Source organism: Peromyscus leucopus, chromosome 12 (genome assembly GCF_004664715.2).
Source record: "Peromyscus leucopus breed LL Stock chromosome 12, UCI_PerLeu_2.1, whole genome shotgun sequence".
NCBI classification, from domain to species: Eukaryota; Metazoa; Chordata; class Mammalia; order Rodentia; family Cricetidae; genus Peromyscus; species Peromyscus leucopus.
Window position 1 is genome coordinate 31,900,790 of NC_051073.1, and position 10,034 is coordinate 31,910,823.

The window sequence follows — 10,034 nt, forward strand, 5'->3', positions numbered from 1 at the left end:
AGATACATTTGCAATTTAGACTCATAATTTGTTTTGAATTTCTATTAAACAGTAAAGTTAAAAGTAGTGTCTAATTGTTCAAAAATAAATATTTACCTTATTATTAGCTTTCAGTTACTAACTTTTGCAACAAATATTTAGGATAGCTAATTAAATTTTTTGAGATCTAAACAATGGCTTGAACAAGTCATGCACAAAATTCTATACTATTAAATGCTGATCCTTATTTTGATGTATGTTGGTGTGAGTTCAAAGTTACTATTCAAAGTAGTAGAAGCTTCAAGGAGAATAGAATTTAATGAGTTTTGTGAAACTGTTTAATCCAGCATCAGTTGCCAAACCAGTGGCTTATCTGAGTGATAAAATAATTGTTCCTATGCACAGCATTTATCACTGACCAATAAAATAGAAATTAAAACTTTTTAGATATAGCCTCCAAAAATCAGGTAAATGGAGGCCAACATACTATTTGACAAGAACTTAGATTCTGTTCCAGCTCAAGATCTTTTCATTACTCAACATCTGTGTCTTTTCAAAGTTTAAGTAAGAAAAAAATTCATAGTTTAAACCTTCTGGTGCTTTTGGAACATTAGGCAGACAAAATGCTTTTCATGGAGAGCTACCTAAATAAAAGGTAACATGGAGCTAGGTTTGGTGGTGCATGTCTTTAATCCCAGCAAAGGAGGCAGTGGCAGGCAGATCTCTATGAGTTCAAGGACAATCTGGGCTACAAAGCAAGTTCCAGGATAGCCAGGGCTCTTACACAGAGAAATCCTGTCTCAAAAAACAAACAAACAAAAAGTTAACATCAGTGGTGTCTCCTTAAAAATGAGAAATATAGGCAATTTAGGAACTTATCCTTGGTTCATGGCCTGTATTAATCCAGCTTAAAGTGAGCCCGACACTGCCATAGTAGTCTGAGATACAAAAATAAGGCAAAATATTTGCTCAGTGAAGTTATTCAAGCTAGGAGAAGGTGTGTGGTATCTTGATGGTAAAATACTCAACACACATAAAAGTTAAAAAGATACAGTTTCTGTGAAGTAAGAACAAAAAATAAGTATAGAGACAATAAACACAGCAAAAATATACTTGAGATAATAATGAATGTTATGAACTAGATTTTAGTGTAATATCACCATTCATTGGCTCATGTAAAATGAAGACATGGCTGTTTTGAATGGTGGTGTTACAGATGCTTGAATGAGCATGTACGTTCTACATGTTTGAGATAGCATGTTAAAATACACCTTGCAGTTTAATGTCACTCAAATCAGCAAACTTGTGTTTTACCTGAATGTCTCCTGGGTATTGGACTACTGCTTCATCTATTTCTACACAAATAGATTGAGTTGATGGGATCACATGATTTTACACGTTTGAATGTTTTTGCCTGTTCTATTTTTTTACAGCTGGGGACTTAACTCTGGGTTTCTTCTGCTCTGGTGATCAGCCCCATCTGAATCACATCTGAATGAATATCTAACATGATGGAAGTATTACAAAGATACTGTTGAAGGTAACTGACGAGGTTTGTTGAAGTAACACTTGAATTCAGAACTAACCTCTCATTTATCTTTGATCAGGAAATGCTGGAAATTTTAATTTTTATCTCAGTCATTATTCCTGTTGTTTAGTATTGCTGTTTAAAAGGGTTCTCAGTGACAGAGAAGCTGGAAAAAAATCCAAGTGATGGCAGATACTACAGGTATTTGGTATAATTTGTTTGCTTCTGGGGAAGTAGAGACTGAGAAATCTACTAAGAACAGTGGGATAGGACTTAGCCAGAAATAAGACCTGGGAAGATTCATGGCATGTCCTATTCATGTATCTAGAAAACATGCACTAAAACTCTAAAGAGTTACTTTGTTTAATGCATACAAAACAAATAAGCAAGCAAATAAAACAAAACTCTATAATTTATCAGTTGATGGGTTGTTCTAGAATCTATCTGGGAAGAAGAGATATATATCGAGGTCAATAAGGATTAGTTCTACCTATTCACAAACCTGTGACTTTAAGATAAATGAAGGCAAATGTGATCTATTGCTATGGTTTTAGCACAGTTTAAAATAAATGATATCTCACCTTTTTTTCACATTTCATTTGAAATAATAACATTTTGGTGGTAACACAAAATCTGGAGGAACATTTGACTCAAATTTCTCATACAATGAAATTACCTTTCCTTCCCCTATACATCTTTTATTGGCCATTAAATTTTTATTTATAAAAACAAAGTTCCCTGTTATGACTTCTAGCAACTAATAGCAAAAAAACATTTATCTGTCTAAAATTTTGCCATTTCTCAAGTGTGCTATCAAAAGTCATTTTGCAGACTCAGGCTTCCACTTAACAAAGAGTTATACTGTAATAAATTTTATGCTGTGATTACAATGCAGCAGAAGTTCAATGCAAAGAAAATTTGATACTCATAAAAATCAAATCTGTAGCAAGAGGATGAAGATAGTCTCATAAATGGTTATTCTCAAGAAGTGCAGAATTGCAGCGCCAGTATGACTGTTAGGCCTCACTTTTAAAAAAGCAAACTATCTGTCCTATAATTTCCTTAGCAAGTAGGTAGTTTCCATAGATGGTGTATAAAGGTAACTGCTATTGGCTTGTTTTCTTTTTTCCCAGTCCAAAAATCTATTCTTTTAAATCAATGATTTTTGCCTTGCTTTATCTCTCTCCTCAGCAATTTTTAAAATGAGGATTTTTTAAAATATTTACTTCACAATGATCATGTCATAAAATAGAGGCTTTCAAAGAAAAAGAAAGAATGTTCTTCCTTAAAACAAGCGAAAACTGAGTGACTCTCTCAGCCCAAAGTACAGATGTGGGATCAGCCTGTTGATGAACAGAAAACTCTCTTCTTTCACGTTTCCAATTCTTGTGCCTGTTTCTGCATTAAAAGTTAGAATATTAAAAAATCAACATATGAGAAATAGATACGATTATTTATGCGATTCTTATAACCCTGAAATATTTGAAGATTCAGCATTGAGATAAATTGTTATTGTGAAAACACAAAAAGCTAAATTCTACCTTACTTCAGTTCACATTTATATTCATGAAACCTATTGTTATGTCTCAATCTCTAGGATCAAATGAGTTTTCACACAAAGATTTTCCTAACCACAATGATATATATCTATACCTTACTGAAAGTGAGAATTTTTATTTAAACAACATTTTTTCATTTGTTTTACATACCAACCAGAGTTTCCCCTCTCTCCCCTCTTCCCATCACCCACCTTGCTTCCCATCCACCCTCCTCCCCTCCCACTCCTCCTCCATCTCCATTCAGAAAGGGGCAGGTCTCCCATTGGCCTGAGCAAAGCATGGCGCATCAAGGTGAGGCAGCACAGAGCTCCTCTCCTGTGTCAAGACTAGACAAGGTAATCCAGCATGGGGGATAGGTTCCCAAAAGCCAGCTAAGCACCAATGATAGGTCCTGATCTTACCACTACAGGCCTTACAAAGAGACCAAGCTACACAATTGTCACACACATACCACCAAAGGCCTAGGTCAGTCCCATGGAGTCTCTCTAATTGTTAATCCAGAGACAATGTATTCCCATGAGCTCTCATGAGCTCCCAGGAGGTCAGGTCAGCTTTCTCTGTGGGTTTCCCTTCATGACTCCCCGGCTCGTAAAATCCCTCCTTCATTTCTTCAGCAAGACTCCTGGAGCTCAGTCCAGTGGTTGGCTGTGGATCTCTGCATCTGCTTCCATCAGGTACTCGATAGATTATCTCGATAACAATTAGGGCAGAAAGATTTTTAAGTCAGAATGTCTATTTAAATGGAACGCCAAACAAGTGCTTGCTAAGAATGTCCATTTCTCAGAACATAGGGCCTTGGAAAACTGCTAAGGTTGAGATAAACTTCATTCAAAATCAACACTTTTCTGTAACCGAATGCTGCACCTGTGCTTTATTAACTCCAGATAATGTAGTACTAACATGGAGATGGTGGGCAAGAGTATATGAATATCTTAAACCCTTGGGAAGAACAAAGAAACAGAAAATAATAGAAAAACAGTAACTACACTGCTCCCCAGAGATAGTATGACATTTAACTCACTGCCTTTCACAGAAAAATAAAGTACCAATTAATTATATGGATGGGGCTATGGGCCAACAATGTCAATGAAAAAAGGAAAATAAAAATATTCAAAGTCAAAATATATGGGCTAGAGAGATGGCTCAGCAGTGCCGAGCACACACTGATCTTGCAGAAGACCTGAATTTAGTTTCCAGGTCCTACACTGGGTGTTGAACAACCACCCATAACTCCAGCTCCAGGGCAACCCACTTTAGTGAATATAGATTATATAGTTAATATAGCTGATTAAGAATCATTCAGATTGACTGTTACTTGTGCATGTGAAAAGTAAGGCATTGAAATTCTACCCACCAAAGTGCGACAATGAATGATAAAGATTATTTGGTTCACCTGCCTTACCTTGGGGATAAACAGGTCTAGAATGCTTTCCAACATCACAGTTCTTGTCAGTCCCTGAGGTCTAAAGGGTACATGACACTCTTAGTTTGTTTTCTTAGCCTATGTTTATTGGGTATGTTGCCTCTGTATACCTTTGAAGATTGCTATGACATACTGTTTGTGTCTGGCTTATATCATGAAAATATCATACTGATGATCAGGATGCAATCTGGCCACTCTTCTTCTTGAAGTCTTGAATGTGGTCCTCTTAGAGGCTTTCAGCCAGTACTTCTGGGGTGAAGTGGAAAGCTTTGAGAAGAAATGAGTGGGAATGCTACAATTCTGCAGAGCATTCTTGACAATGGTGGCATAAAGTTAGCACAAGCTTCTCAAACAAATAGTGCTAATTAACACTAACCTTATTTTAGATGCCAACTGCAATTCATGGCCTTGAGGCTGTCCTCATTTCTAATCAACTGGTTAAAACTACAGGGAATGCCAAGACACACTCAGGCTTGGAAATTGGCCAGGAACATTCACAGAACTCAGTACAGCCGTATACCTACGTTAGTAATTGTGTGTGTGTGTGTGTGTGTGTGTGTGTGTGTGTGTGTGTGTGTGTGAGTGAGAGAGGGGGGGGGATATGGACATATATGGACAGAGGTAAGAAGGCAACAATTAGAAGTCAGTTCTCAATTTCCACCTTGTTTTGAGGCAATTTCTATCACTTTACTGCATGGTCATATATTTCTGACTAGCTGATCCCATGAATTTCTGGGTAATTTTCCCATCTCCTCCTCCCATTTCTCTATAGGAGTGCTGGAATTACATTTGTACTCCATCACATCATTGTGCTCTTGGGATCTCAACACAGGTTGTAACATTTGTGTGGCAAGTGCTTTTTTTACCCATTAATCCATCTCTTCAGCCTGGTAACCATTATATTAAAATCGTACAAGCCAAACACAGTTAGAGAGACTCACAGAACAAGGTCTCAGGGGGTCTGCAGAACAGAGCTTTCATTTTTTTTTCCACATGGAATCCACATGGGTTTTTATCCTGTCACACTGATGTACTTGGAAATCAGTAAGCTCACATCAGCTTATTGCCAGAGTTACACTGAGCCTCCCTCTGTAGCCATGATTGACTGAGTTCAGTATCTAGCCCCATCCCCTCCATTCTTTTCCCAGCAGTCAGGCAGTCAGCCAGATACTGTATCTTGAAGGCCCATTTCTTAGTCCTATTACTGATCTCTCTGGCATCATCAGTCTGCATCCTGAGCCATTTCAAGTATGATCTAAGAGCCTACTTTGAATAACACACTGTCCCATCAGTCAGGATTCTGAGATCACAGATGTTTCCTAAGAGTGATCATGGATAAAAATCAGATGAATTATTTGCATGTGTGTGTATATATAATATATATGTATATAATATATATAGTACATATGTGTATATATGTATTATTATATGTGTGTGTGTTTCTCATTCCCCAAACCTGATTCACTAAGAATACAACACTTTGTCTACAACAGACCATTTAAAGAGGAAACTGAGTAACATAATGTAGGCCATGGAAAATTATGGACAGAATCATTGCTATGCTATCATTGTTTGTCTAAGAGTGCAAAAACCTCAACAAATTTCCTGAGTTTCAGTTTAGTAATGAAAGATACAGAGAATGGATTAGTAGCATCTAGTAGCAGTCATGCACATCATTGGAAAACCAAGCTCTTAATTTAGACTCATAAACTGTCTATCAGACACACACACACTCACCAAGAGCTTAAATTGACAGAAGTTATTAACTGAAAACACTGTAATTATCCTAGGAATTATTAGACACCGAAATGGTTCAGCTGCCATAGAGAAATACAATTAATTACTGCCCATCATTCTTACTTGTACTTAAAATTCCTAGTGCTGCAGGAAAATCTTGAAATTTATACAATTTTACATTACTATCTGAGTTATATTGAAAACAAAGTTTTGATATATATTTTAAATATGTAATGCTTATAAAAATGAAAAAGGATTAAATTTCTAAGACTTTATTGAATTATTTATATTTTTAGGAGCATTTTCTGCATTAATTAATATATACACTATTAATCATGTGATTATATTGTATATTAATTATATATCCCATGTATAATCATATAGTAAAATATTATATATATATATATACATATATATATATATATATATATATATATATACATATGTGTGTGTGTGTGTGTGTGTGTGTATGGATTTCCATGGACCCTTTCAGCCAACAACTCAAGAGATGACCAGCTGGGGCTCCATCTCCCTCATTATTTGAAGACTTCATTAGGATTTCCTTCATCAATTATGGGACGTTTCCACTGCACTAAGGTTCTATACTGCCCCTAAAATGCCCTTAGATTCTAACTGTCTCTCCCTTAATTTCCTTCCTCAATCCTTTCTCCCTTCCTCTCCCCATCCTGACCCATAGGCATGGGTGATTTTTCCATCTTCTGATATCTTCTTCAGTTTCCTCTTCAAAGACTTGAAGTTTGTATCCTCCAGGTCTTTCACTTGCCTGGTTAGATTTACCCCAAAATATGTTATAATGTTTGTGGCTACTATGAAGGGTGTTTTTCCCTGATTTCTTTCTCAACCTGTTTGTCATTTATATATAGAAGGGCTACTGATTTTTTTAAGTTAATCTTGTATGCAACCACTTAGCTAAAGGTGTTTATCAGTTGTGGGAGTTTCCTGATAGAAATTTTGGCGTCACTTATGTATACTGTCAAATTATCTGCAAATAGTGATACTTTGACTTCTTCCTTTCCAATGTGTATCTACTTGATCTCTTTTAGTTGTCCTATTACTCTAAGACTTCATTACCTTATTGAATATGCATGGAGAGAGTGGACAGTCTTGTCTTGTTCCTAATTTTAGTATTATTGCTTTGAGTTTCTCTCCATTTAAAGTTGATAGCAGCTTGCTGGAAAACTGCCTTCCTTATGTTTAGATATAGTATTCCTAATCTCTTCAGGACTTTTATCATGAAGAAGTGGCTGCTCTCCACAAACTGGTAGCAAGACCCAATTGCTGAAGACAATGCCCACATAACTCACTGCACATGGATAGTTGGAGCTGGTAGGTGCCTACTTTAGAACTTTCACTTCCATGGTCTAGTGTCTATGACAAGGAAAAGTACTGTGCAGTACTCATAGATGGGTACCTCATTCATCCATCATTAGAGAAGCTTCCTTGTGCAGTAGATGGAAACAAATCTGTGAAGACCCACAGCCAGACATTAATTAGAGAGAGACCTTGAAACACACAGCTTTAAATAAGATGTCTTCATCAAATCCATGGAAAAGGAAGGAGAAGGAATGAGGGAGACAGAAGGAACAGAAGACACCAGGAAAACAAGGCCATCTAAAAGAACTGAGCAAATATCACAGAGACAATCCTATAATAATCATGGGGCCTATATGGGTCTGCACCAGAGCCTCTGCATGTTTACTATAGCTTTCAATTTCATACCTTCATGGGACCCTTACACGTGTAAATGAATGGGTCTCTGATCCTTGTGCCTTCTCTAGGGGCTCTTTTATTTTTCTATTGGCTTGCCATGTCCAACTTTAATATGATAGGGCTTGCTACATTTTGTTTGTTTTATTTTGTTATTTTTGTTGTTATCTCTTTGAACTGTGTTATTGTCTAATGAGAGAAAGAAAGGGAGGGTGGATCCAGATGAGAGACAAGGTGGGGAGGAACTGGGAGGAGTAAAGGGAATTATATATGAGAAAAGAATCTATATTTAGTAAGAGAGGGAAATAAAAAATAAACATATTATATGTTATACAGAAATTGAAAAGTTATAAATTTTAAGGCTTTAATAATTTTTTTATGGATGCAGTGAACTTTATTGATGGTATTCAAGAGAATAGGGCTCCCTAAGCCAGGCTCTGAGATAGAACAGGAACTGCTCAGCAGCTAAGGGTATCTCTCTTGCTGTCCTTGCTGTGGTGGGTGGTCGAGGGTGGGCTTCTTACTCCTTGGAGGCCATGTAGGCCATGAGGTTCACCACCCTGTTGCTGTAGCCTTATTCATTGTTGTACCAGGAAATGAGCTTCACAGAGTTGTCATTGAGAGCAATGCCAGCCCCAGCATCCAAGATGGAAGAGTGGGGGTCACTGTTAAAATTGCAGGAGACAACCTGGTCCTCAGTGTAGCCCAGGATGCATTTAGTGGGCCCTCCAATGCCTGCTTCAAGGCCTTCTTAATGTCATCATATTTGGCGGGTTTCTTCAGACGGCATGTCAGATCCATGACAGACACATTTGGGGTAGGAACATGGAAGGTCATGCCCCTGAGCTTCCTGTTCAGCTCTGGGATGACCTTGACCACAGCCTTGGCAGCACCGGTGGATGCAGGGATGATGTTCTGGGCAGCCCCATGGCCATCATGCCACAGTTTCCCAGAGGGGCCATCCACAGTCTTCTCGGTGGCAGTGATGGAATGGACTGTGGTCGTGAGTCCTTACACAATGCCAAAGTTGTCATGGATGGCCTTGGCTGGGGGCTAAGCAGTTGGTGGTACAGGAAGCATTGCTGACAGTCTTGAGTGAATTGCCATATTTCTCATGGTTCACACCCATCACAAACATTGGGGCATCAGCAGAAGGGGCAGAGATGATGACCCTTTTAGTCCCACCCTTCAAGTGGGCCCCAGCCTTCTCCTGGTGGTGAAGACACCAGTAGACTCCATAACATACTCAGCACCAGCCTCACCTCACTTGATGTTGGCTGGATCTTGCTCCTGGAAGATGGTGATGGCCTTCCCATTGATGACAAGTACCATTGAATTTGCCATGATTAGAATCATACTGGAACATGTAGACCATGTAGTTGAGGTCAATGAAGGGGTCATTGATGGCAACAATTTCAATTTTATAAGACTGGAAGGCAGCCCTGGTAACCAGGTGTCCAATTCAGCCAAATCTGTTCACTCCGACCTTCACCATTGTGTCTCAGGAACGAGGCTGGCACTGTATGAAAAGATGCAGCTGTCTCTGGAATAGGGAGGAGCAGAGAGCCTATGTTTTATTTTATATGAGTGAATGTTTTGCCTGCATGCATGTAAGTTCACTGTGTGTACCTCTGGTCCCTTTGAGTTCAGAAGGCACCTAGACTCCTTGGTACTGGAGTTACAGAAGGTCACAAGTTGTCATGTGGGTACTGGAGGCTAATGTGGTGGTATTGTGTTCCCCAAAATATTGTGCACACTAATAAACTTATCTGGGGTCAGAAAACAGAACAGCCACAATATTAAACATGGTACCACATGCCTTTAATCCTAGCATTCCAGAGGCAAAGATCTACCTGGATCTCTGTGTGTTCAAGGATACAGTCAAGCATGGTGACTCACACCTTTAATTCCAGAAAATGAGCCTTTAAACCCAGGGAGTGATGGCAGAAAGCAGAAAGGTATATAAGGTGTGAAGACCAGAAACTAGAAGCTTTTAGCTGGTTAAGCTTTTAGGCTTTTCAGCAGCAGTTCAGCTGAGATTCATTTGGATGAGGACTCAGAAGCTTCCAGTCTGAGGAAA

At 38.3% G+C, this 10,034-nt stretch overlaps 1 pseudogene; it reads right to left on the bottom strand.

Annotated features, from left to right (window-relative positions):
- Positions 1 to 8,474: 8,474 nt before the first annotated feature.
- LOC114687394 lies at positions 8,475 to 9,449 on the bottom strand (annotated as a pseudogene).
- Between the last annotated feature and the right edge of the window lie 585 nt (positions 9,450 to 10,034).